The following is a 17251-nucleotide window of genomic DNA, read 5'->3' on the forward strand; positions in this document are numbered from 1 at the left end:
GACATGAGGCCTGCAGATGTGGCCAGGGAAATAAATTGCAATGTCCGTACTGTGAGACGTCTAAGACAGCACTACAGGGAGACATGACGAACAGCTGATCATCCTCACAGTGGCAGACCACGTATAACAACACCTGCGCAGGATAAGTACATCCGAACATCACACCTGCGGGACAGGTACAGGACGGCAACAACAACTGCCCAAGATACACCAGGAACGGACAATCCGTCCATCAGTGCTCAGACTGTCTGCAATAGGCTGAGAGAGGCTGGAATGAGAGCTTGTAGGCCTGTTGTAAGGTAGGTCCTCACCAGACATCACCGGCAACAACGTTGCCTATGGCACAAACCCACTGTCTCTGGATAAGGCAGGACTGGCAAAAAGTGTTCTTCACTGAAGAGTTTCGGTTTTGTCTCACCAGGGGTGATGGTCGGATTCGCATTTATCGTCGAAGGAATGAGCATTACACCGAGGCCTGTACTCTGGAGCGGGATCGATTTGGAGGTGGAGAGTCCGTCGTGGTCTAGGGCGGTGTGTCACAGCATCATCTGACTGAGCTTGTTGTCATTGCAGGCAATCTCAATGCTATGCGTTACAGGGAAGGCATCCTCCTCCCTCATGTGGTACCCTTCCTGCAGGCTCATCCTGACATGACCTTCCAGCATGACAATGCCATCAGCCACACTGCTCGTTCTGTGCGTGATATCCTGCAAGACAGGAATGTCAGTGTTCTGCCATGGCCAGCAAAGATCTCGGATCTCAATCCCATTGAGCACGTTTGGGAGCTGTTGGATCAGAGTGCTAGGGCCATTCCCCCCAGAAATGTTTGGGAACTTGCATGTGCCTTGGTGGGAGAGTGGGGTAACATCTCACAGCAAGAACTGGCAAATCTGGCAAATCATGAGGAGGAGATTCACTGCAATACTTAATGCAGCTGGTGGCCACACCAAACACTGACTGTTACTTTTGATTTTGACCCCCCTTTGTTCAGGGACACATTATTCCATTTCTGTTAGTCACATGTCTGTGGAACTTGTTCAGTTTATGCCTCAGTTGTTGAATCTTGTTATGTTCATACAAATATTTACACATGTTAAGTTTGCTGAAAATAAACGCAGTTGAGAGTGAGAGGATGTTTATTTTTTTGCTTTTGCTGAGTTTATGACAGAACACCGGTGTGGTTTATATATCTGTATCACAGAACACCGATGTGGTTTATATATCTGTATCACAGAACATCTGTGTCCGGAACATTCTGTTAGGAGGAGCCGTGGAACATGAAGACACCTGGAGTAGACATACAGTGGGGAGAACAAGTATTTGATACACTTCCAATTTTGCTGGTTTTCCTACTTACAAAGCATGTAATTTGGTCTGTCATTTTTATCACAGGTACACTTCAACTGTGAGAGATGGAATCTAAAACAAAAATCCTGAAAATCACATTGTATGATTTTTAAGTAATTAATTTTCATTTTATTGCATGACATAAGTATTTGATTACCTACCAACCAGTAAGAATTCCAGCTCTCACAGACCTGTTAGTTTTTCTTTAAGAATCCCTCCTGTTCTCCACTCATTACCTGTATTAACTGCACCTGTTTGAACTCGTTACCTGTATAAAAGACACCTGTCCACACACTCAATCAAACAGACTCCAACCTCTCCACAATGGCCAAGACCAGACAGCTGTGTAAGGACATCAGGGATAAAATTGTAGACCTGCACAAGGCTGGGATGGGCTACAGGACAACAGGCAAGCAGCTTGGTGAGAAGGCAACAACTGTTGGCGCAATTATTAGAAAATGGAAGAAGTCTGGGGCTCCATGCAAGATCTCACCTTGTGGGGCATCAATGATCATGAGGAAGGTGAGGGATCAGCCCAGAACTACACGGCAGGACCTGGTCAATGACCTGAAGAGAGCTGGGACCACAGTCTCAAAGAAAACCATTAGTAACACACTACGCCTTCATGGATTAAAATCATGCAGCGCACGCAAGGTCCCTCTGCTCAAGCCAGCGCATGTCCAGGCCCGTCTAAAGTTTGCCAATGACCATCTGGATGATCCAGAGGAGGAATGGAAGAAGGTCATGTTGTCTGATGAGACAAAAATAGAGCTTTTTGGTCTAAACTCCACTCGCCGTGTTTGGAGGAAGAAGAAGGATGAGTACAACCCCAAGAACACCATCCCAACCGTGAAGCATGAAGGTGGAAACATCATTCTTTGGGGATGCTTTTCTGCAAAGGGGACAGGACGACTGCACCGTATTGAGGGGAGGATGGATGGGGCCATGTATCGCAAGATCTTGGCCAACAACCTCCTTCCCTCAGTAAGAGCATTGAAGATGGGTCGTGGCTGGGTCTTCCAGCATGACAACGACCCGAAACACACATCCAGGGCAACTAAGGAGTGGCTCCGTAAGAAGCATCTCAAGGTCCTGGAGTGGCCTAGCCAGTCTCCAGACCTGAACCCAATAGAAAATCTTTGGAGGGAGCTGTAAGTCCGTATTGCCCAGCGACAGCCCCTGAACCTGAAGGTCTGTATGGAGGAGTGGTCCAAAATCCCTGCTGCAGTGTGTGCAAACCTGGTCAAGAACTACAGGAAACGTATGATCTCTGTAATTGCAAACAAAGGTTTCTGTACCTAATATTAAGTTCTGCTTTTCTGATGTATCAAATACTTATGTCATGAAATAAAATGCAAATTAATTACTTAAAAATCATACAATGTGATTTTCTGGATTTTTGTTTTAGATTCCGTCTCTCACAGTTGAAGTGTTAAGTGTACCTATGATCAAAATTACAGACCTCTACATGCTTTGTAAGTAGGAAAACCTGCAAAATCGGCAGTGTATCAAAAACTTGTTCTCCCCACTGTATGTAATCAGCTATCCCTCCACTGTTTTTACATCTGTTCCCCACGTATTCAGAGGCTAAGCAGAACAGCTTATCATGTTACTGTCACTGTAATTGATTGCTTGAACACCATATCCGTAACGTATGCCATAAGACGAGTTGTTGTTTTAGTAAGCCTAATGATGAGAGATGGGCGTTTGAGGAGCCGCTGCTGCAGCATGAGAGCTGTTATTAATCACGTCATATTTCTGGGGATTAGGGGTTGACATGGGCCGATCCACTGCCATGGTGATTTAGACAAGAGATAATGCAGCACCTCATAACATGCTGGAAACTAGACGAATGAAAGAAGCTGGGCAACTCGAGCTGACCGTGCAGCCAACCCAGGGTATCTCTTAGCAGAGCAACCTTAAAGGCTCTCAATCCAGTGTATCCACGGCAGACCATGGTAGGACCACTAAAGCCAGCTGTCTTTCTAGGTTGGGGAAACCAGACCTTTCCTTTCTGACAGTCCTCCCACTAGGAAAACACAGTAGTGGCATAGCAAAACTACATAAACACCGGGCAACTCAGTTGAAAGCTCGTTTCAAAAGGATAGTTTGGGTTTCATTGACCCCAAAACAGTGCATGAAAATAATGGGTTTGCTAGCATATTCTCATCCAAAGACGTTGATTATTGTTAATTAACTCAAATGCTGTTTCTTGATTAGTTAAGTAGGAAAACAGGAATATGCTTAAATTTAAGGAAAACTAAGGCAATACTTCATATAGGCCTACAAAAAGGCAGTTCAAATTTTATATTTTTCAAAATTGTACATTTTTGGGGTCATTTAGCTCTTATACATGGTGACTTACAGTAAGTAGTGACTGCATACATTTTGATACATAAAATGCTTACATGATGGCATCATGCATATCTACTAAAAACACAGTTATTTAACAGAAAGACAGGGAATTTGCTGTCTGGCTATGCAGTATTGATGTGTATTAATGTGTGTCTGTGCTGGCAGTGCTGTCTCTTGTCCCTAGTGACACACAGTGGCAGTTGTGGAAGCGGAAACAGCAGATGGTGTCACAGTAGGATAGGGGGTGAGGGAGGGGAGAGGAGAGGGAAGGGGTGTGAAGACAGGGAGGGTAAGGGGAGAGGGAAGGGGTGTGAAGACAGGGAGGGTAAGGGGAGAGGAGAGGAGAGGGAAGGGAAGGGGTGTGAAGACAGGGAGGGTAAGGGGAGAGGAGAGGACAGGGAAGGGGTGTGAAGACAGGGAGGGTAAGAGGAGAGGAGAGGACAGGGAAGGGGTGTGAAGACAGGGAGGGTAAGGGGAGAGGAGAGGAGAGGGAAGGGAAGGGGTGTGAAGACAGGGAAGGGGAGGGGAGAGGAGAGGGAAGGGGTGTGAAGACAGGGAAGGGGAGAGGAGAGGGAAGGGGTGTGAAGACAGGGAAGGGGAGGGGAGAGGCGAGGGAAGGGGTGTGAAGACAGGGAAGGGGAGAGGAGAGGAGAGGGAAGGGGTGTGAAGACAGGGAAGGGGAGATGGGAGGGGTATTGGAGGGTCGGCACAGAGTGGACACTCCTTGATGTGAGACTATTTTTCCCCTCAGGAATGTTCAGATTTTCCAATGCTCCTTCTCTGGACCCTGACCCTTCATTCCATGGACAGACATTCCTAGATACGGAGTTCCTTTCATTTGCTGAAAAACATTCAAGCTGGGCACAAACTGGTTGAATCAATGTTGTTTCCACGTAATTTCAACACCAAAATTCAATCAATTCAATGTGATGACGTTGAATCAATGTGGAAAACGTAAAGGAATTTTGAGAATGTTTGTCTTTTTTATCACCAAACCTTAAACCTAAATCCAATGACATGGTTATACTGTATGTTTGGTTTAATTCACGTTGAATTTATATCAGCTGACAACTCATTCAAATGTAAATCATATCTAGCTGTTGAGCTGATGTCTGTGTCCAGTTGGTTGGCCTGTGTTTGATTATATATCAGAACAATATGTCAAAATATAATAAATTAAAAATTGGTAACCACAGGGTTTGAAGACATTTCAACACTGGAGTAGGCTACTTGTACACAGACAAAACAATTAGCAATTAGAGTAGAGGAAGAGTAGAGGAAGAATAGAGGAAGTAGCCATGTCTCGTCTCTCACTTTCACACTGTTTTGTAACTGAAGTACTTTTGAAAAATGTTTATTAATTGGAGCCATATCTCAGGGCTGTTTGCGTTTAAACTTTGATTACCTCCCTACGTCATCTGCAATTCCAACAGATTGATCTCTTGTTTGGAGTGACCCCATCTTGTGATTTGTTTGGTCCTGGTCAGTTCAATGGTGACAAATGAAGTTTCCCCCCATATCTTCTGTCTGTGTTTCACCTGTCTTTACAAATCAGCAGACCCTCCAAGCTCAGGGATAAAAAGGTTACTCCTTAGTCCCTATGACTTTTATGTACTTGCCACCCACCAAACACAGAGATCCAGTTTCGTACAGACTAATGTAAACAAGCCAACCAGGATTTTCCGTCTTAGGATGACATTTCTGATTGCACAGAGCTTAAAAGTGTCTAGATGTCAGGGCTTGTTTTTCTTTGTAAGCACAAGGCTTTTACTAGCTAAACAAATGCCCTTACATGGTTGAAACAACATACTGAACGTAATCTGGTTTCAACTCTTACACGTAGCCTACATTTTGCTGTCAAAGTTCATTCTATCATCCAATGATTGACCAACATGAGGTTCAGTGAAGGAACATCTTGTCAGGTCTCAAGACCACAAAACTGGCAGGTTACTTGGAATTGTAATAAGCATGGTATATTGTTGCAGTCTGTTTAAATTCCTGTTTGATTAAAGCAGTCGTTCTTTTGCCTACGATTTGTCTGTGTTTGTTCAATGTTGCAGTAAACACAGTCTCATCTTCATCGGAAATCTACCACACACACACACACACACACACACACACACACACACACACACACACACACACACACACACACACACACACACACACACACACACACACACACACACACACACACACACACACACACACACACACACACACACACATTGACAATGTGACACAATTTCTTCCAATACTCTCATATGGTGGCCAATGCTGGCCTTGTCTTTGAGGTAATCAGTATGAGAACATATGAAGAGCTCTGGTTTTTCACAGACATAAATATGTCCACATTGCAGAGTGATTTGCTTTCCCTGACCCAAGCAGCGGGAGCTCAGCTTGTCTCGAAAACATATTTTCAGAAACGATGGCAGGTCTATTTATCACCATCAAACTCCTACTGCTTCTATAGCTTCAGGCATGGTTCGCAGACGTATGGTGTTGAAGGCTCCATGTGATGAGAAAAAACTCCACTAATACGGATGCTTACAGTTTACATTGATGGGAGAGTGATGACCTTTTTCTGTGCAGTAGTCATAGTTGACTCATCTGTATGTGTTTGGATAGTTTTAATATTGTCACGATTTAATGATATATATATATATACAGTGAGGGAAAAAAGAATTTGATCCCCTGCTGATTTTGTACGTTTGCCCACTGACAAAGAAATGATCAGTCTATAATTTTAATGGTGGTTTATTTGAACAGTGAGAGACAGAATAACAACAACAAAAATCCAGAAAAACGCATGTCAAAAATTTTATAAATTGATTTGCATTTTAATGAGGGAAATAAGTATTTGACCCCCTCTCAATCAGAAAGATTTCTGGCTCCCCATGTGTCTTTTATACAGGTAACAAGCTGAGATTAGGAGCACAGTCTTAAAGGGAGTGCTCCTAATCTCAGTTTGTTACCTGTATAAAAGACACCTGTCCACAGAAGCAATCAATCAATCAGATTCAAACTCTCCACCATGGCCAAGACCAAAGAGGTCTCCAAGGATGTCCGGAACAAGATTGTAGACCTACACAAGGCTGGAATGGGCTAAAAGACCATCGCCAGGCAGCAACAGTTGGTGTGATTATTCTCAAATGGAAGAAACACAAAAGAACTGTCAATCTGCCTCAGCCTGGGGCTCCATGCAAGACCTCACCTCGTGGAGTTGCAATGATCATGAGAACGATGAGGAATCATCCCAGAACTACACGGGAGGATCTTGTCAATGATCTCAATGCAGCTGGGACCATAGTCACCAAGAAAACAATTGGTAATATACTACGCCGTGAAGGACTGAAATCCTGCAGCGCCCGCAAGGTCCCCCTGCTCAAGAAAGCACATATACATGCCCGTCTGAAGTTTGCCAATGAACAAATGAACATCTGAATGATTCGGAGGACAACTGGGTGAAAGTGTTGTGGTCAGATGAGACCAAAATGGAGTTCTTTGGCATCAACTCCACTTGCTGTGTTTGGAGGAGGAGGAATGCTGCCTATGACCCCAAGAACACCATCCCCACCGTCAAACATGGAGGTGGAAACATTATGCTTTGGGGGTGTTTTTCTGCTAAGGGGACAGGACAACTTCACTGCATCAAAGGGACGATGGACGGGGCCATGTACAGTCAAATCTTGGGTGAGGGTACTCCAGGGTGGCGCAGTGGTCTAGGGCACTACATCGCAGCGCTTGCTGTGCCACCAGAGACTCTGGGTTCGCGCCCAGGCTCTGTCGCATCCGGCCGTGACCGGGAGGTCCGTGGGGCGATGCACAATTGGCCTAGCGTTGTCCGGGTTAGGGAGGATTTAGCCGGTAGGGATATCCTTGTCTCCAGACCTTAATCCCATAGAAAATCTGTGGAGTTGCCAAACATCAGCCTTGAAATCTTAATGACTTGGAGAAATTCTGCAAAGAGGAGTGGGACAAAATCCCTCCTGAGATGTGTGTAAACCTGGTGGCCAACTACAAGAAATGTCTGACCTCTGTGATTGCCAACAAGGGCTTTGCCACCAAGTACTAAGTCATGTTTTGCAGAGGGGTCAAATACTAATTTCCCTCATTAAAATGCAAATAAATTTCTAACATTTTTGACATGCGTTTTTCTGGATCCTTTTGTTGTTATTCTGTCTCTCACTGTTCAAATTAACCTACCATTAAAATTATAGACTGATCATTTCTTTTTCAGTGGGAAAACGTACAAAATCAGCAGGGGATCAATTACTTTTTTCCCTCATTGTGTATATATATATATATATGTAAACTTTTATCTCATTTTCTAGTCACATCACTTATACAACATCACCAAGTAAAATGTATGTATATGTCAAATAGACTTATGTTTGTGTTTCTTGTCTAACGAACAAAAAGGGCTTCACAGGCAAGGATATTGCTGCCAGTAAGATTGCACCTAAATCAACCATTTATCGGATAATCAAGAACTTCAAGGAGAGTGGTTCAATTGTTGTGAAGAAAGCTTCAAGTCGCCCAAGAAAGTCCAGCAAGCACCAGGACCGTCTCCTGAAGTTGATTCAGCTGCGGGATCGGGGCAGAGCTTGCTCAGGAATGGCAGCAGGCAGGTGTGAGTGCATCTGCACGCACTAAAGACACTGAAGCAGCAAACTTTGTGTAAATTCATATTTGTGTCATTCTCAAAACTTTTGGCCACGACTGTATGTCTCAAATTTGTCATATACAGAATCTCTATAGCAAATGTTTCAAATGACTCAAAATGGCTCTTTACCCATGTTCTTTTTTCATTCTTTCTCTCAGATAAGTGAGAATGATTTACAATGAAAACAGTTGTTTCCTGGAGAGTTTCTGAAGGCAGTCTGCCCCCAAGGTGTCCTGTTACTGTACCATTACTGTCATCCACCTGACACATATTATCCTCACAGCTATAATTACGGCTATACTGTAATATTAGGGTGGACGTGTTACTGTTCCACAGGCTACAAGGGGGTGTATTGTCGATGCCCCTGTTATTGTGTGTGGGCTGAATCATGGTCCTGTTCAGTCGGGGGGGGGGAAACGATTTGACAAGAGGAGGTACTACCTGACCAATAAGAGATTTTTTTTTTCTTCCCCGTTGCAACATATTTTGACACGGTGTGACTTACTGAACACATTCCTAATGTGGGGGTGTAGAATAAGGGGTTCAGAGGGGGAATGCTTGTCATTTCCACCTATTTTTACTGTGAAGGGCACTGTGGTGCCCGGTCTAGTGCCAAGTGCCCTCACAACGCCTTAGAAAAGGAACAGCTCCGTCATCATGATAGAGTGGTGTAGTCTGTTGTGCTCAATGACAGCTATTTTACATTCCAGGATGGTTAGAATTAGATTGACGAAGCGGAGGATTTCACAGGTCTACAGTGAAATGTTCTTCTAATTAAAATACTGTAGGAAGATGTGTTATTTTGTTGTTGTGACATTTTGAAGGTTGCTCCCTCCCTCCCCCACTCACGCACGCACACACACCACACACACTTACTGTTAGCAAGAGTCCTCCTGGCGAGGATCGTTTGGTACACACAGTTGTTTTTGGCATGGAAAGTGTGTAGCAGTACATCCTCTGTCGAGAGACAAGGATACTCTCCACAGGCCAACCAGCACAGGGAGGACCTTTACTTTGTTTATTGGAAAAATGTCTCTCCTTTCCACGGATCTGCTTGCTTCTTGAACGATTGAAGACTCGGGAAGACAAGACAAACAAATGCATTCTAAAAGCTGAAACAAGAGCAGGGTATTTTGTTTTATTTGAAAGCAGCATATTGAAAGTATAGTGGAGTTATGAGCGTGATAGTCATCAAGTTTATTTTAATGTTCATGTATTTAATTGTCCAATAGATAAGTTGAGTGCTGTTATAACGTCTATCCACTAGTTCACCTCTGTAGAACACATTAGTAATTTAACACAGGCTGATCTGATCTGATCTGATCAAGCTTTTAATTAGACTTAGATATTAGACTGATATCAGTGGAAAGGGTATGAAAGGAGTGCTGACCTAAAATTACATTCACAATGTTTTTGTCTTGTAAAACTACAGAGAGAGCAGCTCATATCGTTTATATACAGTACCAGTCAAAAGCTTGAGCAGACGTACTCATTCAAGAGTTTTGGACTATTTTCTACATTGTTGTGTAATAGATATTTCATATCAAAACTATGAAATAACACATGGAATCATGTAGTAACCAGAAAAGTTTTAAACAAATCAAAATATATTTTATATTTTAGGTTCTTCAAAGTAGCCACCCTTTGCCTTTATGACAGCTTTGCACAGCCTTGGCATTCTCTCAACCAGCTTCATGAGGTAGTCACCTGGAATGCATTTCAATTAACAGGTGTGCCTTGTTAAAAGTTCATTTGTGGAATATCTTTCCTTCTTAATGCTTTTGAACCAATCAGTTGTGTTGTGACAAGGTGGTGCTGGTATACAGAAGATAGCCCTATTTGGTAAAAGACCAAGTCCATATTATGGAAAGAACAGCTCAAATAAGCAAAGAGAAACAACAGTCCATCATTATTTTAAGACATGAAGGTCAGTCAATCTGGAAAATTTCAGTCGTAAAAACTGTCAAGCGCTATGATGAAACTGGCTCTCATGAGGACCGCCACAGGAAAGGAAAACCCAGAGTTACCTCTGCTGCAGAGGATAAGTTCATTAGAGTTACCAGCCTCAGCTATTGCAGCCCAAATAAATGCTTCACAGAGTTCAACTAACGGACATCAACTGTTCAGGAGACTGTGTGAATTAGGCCTTCATGGTCGAATTGCTGCAAAGAAACCACTACTAAAGGACACCAATAATAAGAAGAGACTTGCTTGGGCAAAGAAACACAAGAAATGGACATTAGACTGGTGGAAATCTGTCCTTTGGTCTGATGAGTCCAAATTTGAGATTTTTGGTTCAAACTGCCGTGTCTTTGTGAGACGCAGAGTAGGTGAACGGATGATCTCCGCATGTGTAAATCTCACTGTGAAGCATGGAGGAGGTGGTGTGATGGTGCTTTGCTGGTGACAGGGTTAGGGTTAGGGTTAGGGTATAAAGAATAACCCTTGAATGAGTAGCTGTGTCCAAACTTTTGACTGGTAGTGTATTTCAATCTAATCTCTAAATAAATGTAGTTGCTTTTGGTGAGGTGTTGTGGGAATATAGTTTTTCCGTATTTAGGTCTATGACATACAGTATACGGTATTTACTGGCTATTAAAGGAGTAAGGTTAAACCCTAGGACATGCGTGTATGAGTCGTAGGGTCCTGTGTTTTGGTTAATCATATCACATGACCTTTATTTTAAACTTTACAGAAATGAGAATAAGACCAAAAATAAAAACAATTCTCTGAATGTGGTGCTGGACCATATTATCTGGCGTAAAAAGAAAAAGGAGACAGTTTGATAAAAGAAGCTTTAAATAAAAGGTTCAAATCCAGTTCATGTGACATGATTTACCCACACGCCACACGCCACACGCAACACGCCACACGCCACACGCGTGCCTTATACGAGGAAGGGACCTACAGTAAAATCAGGTCTTATGACATCTATACATCGTACTAAGCTTAGGTGGTGTAGAGTGTACTAGATGTTCTATGGCACTATGGGTGATGGTTGTCAGGGAAATAATATATTACAGGTGAACACTGACAGAAGAAGCAATTTACAGTATTTTTACAGTATGAAAAAAATGATCTGTGTAGTATAGGCCAAGGTGTAAATGACCTGAAAGTCACATAAATAACACTTTACAAGATTTGTACACTTTCAAAGATAGTCCTCTCTCTCCCACTATTACTTTTCTACAACTTCTTACTGTAAATTACACCGTCCAATGCAGTCTGACAGTTGAACCAGTTTCATAAAAGCGGCAGTGAAAATTGTAAATGGACCGTGTCAGTCAGAGGAAATGAAACCTATGGCAGCATAGGCAGAGGCACAACAGCATAACTAGGCTGCGTTCCCAATGCCACCCTATTCTCTATATAGTGCACTACTTTTGACCAGGGCCCTATAAAGTGAATTGGGCGCCATTTGTGATGCATCCCTCGTCTGATCTAATTTTATCGGCTTGAAACTGAAAGGTAATTATTGCCCCAAAGCAACAGCATGGTGATGAAGGCATCAGAAACACTCATGGATAATTTAACATGCTCATAGGCGAGGCTGTTTTTGCTGTATCACTAAATCAAGGCAAGGTAATATTTGGTTGTCAGTCCAATATAACGCTTCAGACTGAATGAATATGTTTCTTGGGCACTTGTTCTTTGTGTTTGAGGAGCAACAGTGTTTGGGGCAAGCGTTCCCACTGTCGTATGGACAGCAAACAATGCATTGTTTTCTGTATTGTATCTTTCTGTCAACGTTCAAAGAACGGATTTATAGTTGTACCACATCATTTGATGGATTGTTTTTTTCCTGGAATTATTGCTTGGTTTAATGTGCCTGGGTCTTCACATTTGGTGTTTGCTTGGTTGGTCACCCTTCGTCTCTGATTGGCCAGCCAAACTAGTGGAGGCTGGTGGAGAGAAAATTGGGAGGAAAGGCTCATTTTAATGTCTAGAATGGAATTACACAAACACATGCAATTAAAAGTTAATAAAATATGAATTCTGCTGCCTGTAACAATACAGGCCTATATTTGAATAGATGCAAACCAGTATTATGGTGAATATTATCAGTGTACATACTGCCATCTCCTGGTGATTAATCATCCTGAGTAGGCTGTCTGACACTGGGTTGTCACCCATTGGATGTCTAATATTGTCATAGTAAAATAGGTTTTGTAGTAATTAGGTTTTTGATATGTGGGTTTTCAGACACCTTATATTGTTGCCTATGCTTGATTGTTTATCATATACAGCAGGGGTACTCAACTCTTACCCTACGAGGTCCGGAGCCTGCTGGTCTGTTTTCCTAATAAATGAATTGCACACACCTGGTGTCCCTGGTCAAAAAGCAGTCCATGATTAGGGGAACAATGAACAAATGCAGTGGAACTGGCTTCAAGGTCCAGAGTTGAGTTTGAGGGATACACAGTAAACATGATTTGACTGTGTTGTTTCAGATTGTATGTGAATAAGCATGTTGCCATGGGACTCTGTCTTATAATGTGATTCTACATTATGTGTTTCAGTTCCTAGATACCATTTTAATTAATTATTGACCATTTTGATTAAAGGGATACTTTGGGATTTTGGCAATGAGGCCATTTATCTACTTCCCCAGAGTCAGATGAACTCGAGCATACCATTTTTATGTCTGTGTCCAGTAAGAAGGAAACAACCTACTTCTGTCATACTGGACACAGAGATGTAAAAATCTGATTCTACTTCCTGTGGTGTCATTGGTTGGTCTTCCTCAACCTTGTGTTGTGTTATTGTAAGCACAGCCAATAACTTTCTCAACTCTGATCAAGCTAGCAACCAGAGCAGAGACATACAGCAGCATTGTTCTGCTAGAAGCAGTGTTGAAACTCCAACCATGGAGGTATATACGAACTGGAGACAGTGCCCCGTTGTTTTCAGGGCTAATCTACTCAAATTTGCATACGTAGCTGCCATCTTACTACTGTATATATGGTTTTACTGGGATTACACACCTGCCTGCTAGCATTCAGTGTGCACAGGACAGACAGCAGTATCGTGCGAACATGCTGCGGGGGAACTCTACCAGCACATGGACAGCTAAATCAACCAACCACCACTTCCTATCATGACGTTAGAGCATGAATAAAAATGTTTAATATCTTCGGCTGTGAGTGATGGAAAAATAATTGTTGCCTCAGCAACAATTATTTTAATAATTCAATGATGTTCTTTCTGGGACAGATTTCAGTCAAACTGCAATACCGAAGCTATCCACTGGGCACTGTCGAAATGGTGCTTCCAGACCGCAACCCTGGGGCCTTGGCACTAACCAGTGGTCAAAAGAGGTGACAGCAGTGCCAACTGCTTGACAGGTTTTGGCCCTCCTTGGTATTATTTTTTTATTTACAATGACGGCCTACACCAGACAAACCCGGATGACGATGGGCCAATTATGCGCCGACTCCCAAGCACAGCCAGATGTGATACAGCCTGGAATCGAACCAGGGACAAAACTGAGATGCAGAGCCTTACACTACTGCGCCACACAGGAGCCCTAGTTGGGGAGAGGCTATAACGACACTGCTGACCTGCAAAATGCCTAACTAAAACCGGAAACTGACTCTTACCATAACCAAACCCTTAAACCTAACCTAATATTCACCAATTCTGAAATTAAGTATCAGTTTGCAGTTCAGGGGTGTCCATATAACCTTTTACTCTCATTTGACCCAAATAGTTTACAAGATTACAAGGGCTCATATTTTGCTGTAGTTTTAAAGTCCACAAACACAGGCAGGCTCGAGGCATGTGCAAAAGGTCAATGTATATTGTCACTCTTCCTTTACTGGTCCATTGTTGGCTTTTCTGTTTGGCAATAGTTGACCTCAATAAGCTTCAAAGGGCAAGGAAGGGGAGCTTTGTAGCATAAAGCTCAGGAGGTTTAGGAAAAATCTGTCGGGAAGTGAGCTGGCAACCGGAGGGTTGTTGGTATCAAATCCTAGATGCCATTGCCTACCGTTGTGCCCTTGAGCAAGACACTTAACCCCCCACAACAACAGCTCCCCGGGCGCCCAGTGTGGCAGCCCCCCGCACCTCTCCAAAACCTCTATATGTGTGTGTATGTCCTGTATGTGTGTCTTTCAGAGGGGTTGGGTTAAATGTGTAAGTCAAATTTCAGTTGGACCTTGTGTGCAATTGACCAATAATGTGATCTAATCTTAATTGTGAGTAAGGATGCCAGACATACAATTCAGATGGGGGTTTTCATACTGTGGTCTTTGTGCCTTGCCTTTTATTCAGGGTCAAGGAAAACATTTGTCATGGGCCGTCCATGCAGACAATGTCTTTTATGGTACTTACAATATTTGTACAATAATTGTATTACATTGTTTGTCCTATATCCAGATGTATTTTCCTATCTACCTTTGAGAAAAATATTTGATGCCATGATATTTAATCTGATCATTATTGTTAACTGCTGTGTATGGCTGCAGTGACTTCACTACACGACACTATGTAGTACTGTGATTTTACTACAATGTGCCCCTGTTATTATCATAGTTGTTTTGGTTGGTGTTTATATGTCTGTGGCCTACACTGAGCACAGTAGTGATGGCAACAGAATTACCATGAGTGATGATTCATTCAAATACTGCGTCATCGTGCTGCAGCTACAGTCGAAGAAAAAAATTAGATTTGTCGCATCGGTCACGATACTTGACCCACATACAGTGGGGCAAAAAGTATTTAGTCAGCCACCAATTGTTCAAGCTCTTAAAGAAGAAGTTACAGGTCTGTGAGAACCAGAAATCTTGCTTGTTTGTAGGTGACCAAATACTTATTTTCCACCATAATTTGCAAATAAATTCCTTAAAAATCCTACAATGTGATTTTCTTTTTCTCATTTTGTCTGTCATAGTTGAATGGTACTTATGATGAAAATTACAGGCCTCTCTCATCAATTTAAGTGGGAGAACTTGCACAATTTGCACAATATTTTTTATTATGTTACTTACTAGATTGACGCATCGGTATATCAATCGACTGTTTTTTTGTTTGTTTAAACTGTAGCTGTTGATGGAATTTTTAAAGGAACTCAGTCCGGCTTTAAACTGACTCTTGAAAGCTGTAATAGTAGAATGCACAAGGTGCAATTTCTATATCTGGTAGTGCATCATCAGTTCCTCTTGTCATGTTTGTCATTGCATACGTTAGAGAGTGTAATGAACATGAGGGGAGACAGAGCTGGTTTCAAGTGCAGGGCGCAGCAGGTGTTTATTGTAAAGTACCACAGGAAGAGGCAGGTAGCTGGGTCCAGGGGCAGGCAGAAGGTCATACACAGGAGGAGGCAGGTAGCTGGGTCCAGGGGCAGGCAGAAGGTCATACACAGGAGGCAGGTAGCTGGGTCCAGGGGCAGGCAGAAGGTCATACACAGGAAGAGGCAGGTAGCTGGGTCCAGGGGCAGGCAGAAGGTCATACACAGGAGGATGCAGGTAGGTTTGTCCAGGGGCAGGCAGAAGGTCATACACAGGAAGAGGCAGGTTGCTGGTTCCAGGGGCAGGCAGGTCATACACAGGAAGAGGCAGGTAGCTGGGTCCAGGGGCAAGCAGAAGGTCATACACAGGAAGAGGCAGGTAGCTGGGTCCAGGGGCAGGCAGAAGGTCATACACAGGAAGAGGCAGGTAGCTGGGTCCAGGGGCAGGCAGAAGGTCATACACAGGAGGCAGGTAGCTGGGTCCAGGGGCAGGCAGAAGGTCATACACAGGAAGAGGCAGGTAGCTGGGTCCAGGGGCAGGCAGAAGGTCATACACATGAGGATGCAGGTAGGTTTGTCCAGGGGCAGGCAGAAGGTCATACACAGGAAGAGGCAGGTTGCTGGTTCCAGGGGCAGGCAGGTCATACACAGGAAGAGGCAGGTAGCTGGGTCCAGGGGCAAGCAGAAGGTCATACACAGGAAGAGGCAGGTAGCTGGGTCCAGGGGCAGGCAGAAGGTCATACACAGGAAGAGGCAGGTAGCTGGGTCCAGGGGCATGCAGAAGGTCATATACAGGAAGAGGCAGGTTGCTGGGTCCAGGGGCAGGCAGAAGGTCATACACAGGAGGAGGCAGGTAGCTGGGTCCAGGGGCAGGCAGAAGGTCATACACAGGAAGAGGCAGGTAGCTGGGTCCAGGGGCAGGCAGAAGGTCATACACAGGAGGAGGCAGGTAGCTGGGTCCAGGGGCAGGCAGAAGGTCATACACAGGAGGAGGCAGGTAGCTGGGTCCAGGGGCAGGCAGAAGGTCATACACAGGAGGAAGCAGGTAGCTGGGTCCAGGGGCAGGCAGAAGGTCATACACAGGAGGAGGCAGGTAGCTGGGTCCAGGGGCAGGCAGAAGGTCATACACAGGAGGAGGCAGGTAGCTGGGTCCAGGGGCAGGCAGAAGGTCATACACAGGAGGAGGCAGGTAGCTGGGTCCAGGGGCAGGCAGAAGGTCATACACAGGAGGAGGCAGGTAGCTGGGTCCAGGGGCAGGCAGAAGGCCATACACAGGAGGAGGCAGGTAGCTGGGTCCAGGGGCAGGCAGAAGGCCATACACAGGGGGTACAAAAAAGCAGGAAAAAACTATCATAGACGGGAGGCTTAAATTACAGGAAAACCAGCGCCCCGAAATAAATGTGTCACAAAACAAACCATACCTCACAGCGATGGGGTGCAAAGAACTAAACTAAGTGAAAACGTTTGGAAACCCTTGTGTTAAACCTACCCTTTGGAATGACTTCGAAAGCAACAGTGAATCTATGAAGTGGAGATTTCTCAACAATCCTTCTCACTGCAGCACATTGATAATAGTCAGTGGCAAATATCAAAACTAAGCAGCGCTGGGCTTGGTTAAAAGCCCTGGATGTTTTTTTCACCTTTATTTAACCAGG

At 43.9% G+C, this 17251-nt stretch overlaps 1 long non-coding RNA gene across 4 annotated transcripts; it reads left to right on the forward strand.

Moving 5' to 3' along the window:
- Positions 1-15655: 15655 nt before the first annotated feature.
- Positions 15656-16858, forward strand: LOC127912889 (uncharacterized). Of its 4 annotated transcripts, XR_008083959.1 has the most exons (6): positions 15674-15693; positions 15739-15794; positions 15970-16023; positions 16069-16143; positions 16285-16353; positions 16642-16858. It is a non-coding gene; the product is annotated as an uncharacterized LOC127912889 (long non-coding RNA). The 4 variants fall into 4 exon arrangements; XR_008083962.1 differs by lacking the exon at positions 15970-16023 and having other exon boundaries at positions 15656-15693; positions 15739-15786; XR_008083961.1 differs by lacking the exon at positions 15970-16023 and having other exon boundaries at positions 15656-15693; positions 15739-15786; positions 16069-16124; positions 16300-16353.
- The last annotated feature ends 393 nt before the right edge of the window (positions 16859-17251 follow it).

This window comes from Oncorhynchus keta, chromosome 28, assembly GCF_023373465.1.
Source record: "Oncorhynchus keta strain PuntledgeMale-10-30-2019 chromosome 28, Oket_V2, whole genome shotgun sequence".
NCBI lineage: Eukaryota > Metazoa > Chordata > Actinopteri > Salmoniformes > Salmonidae > Oncorhynchus > Oncorhynchus keta.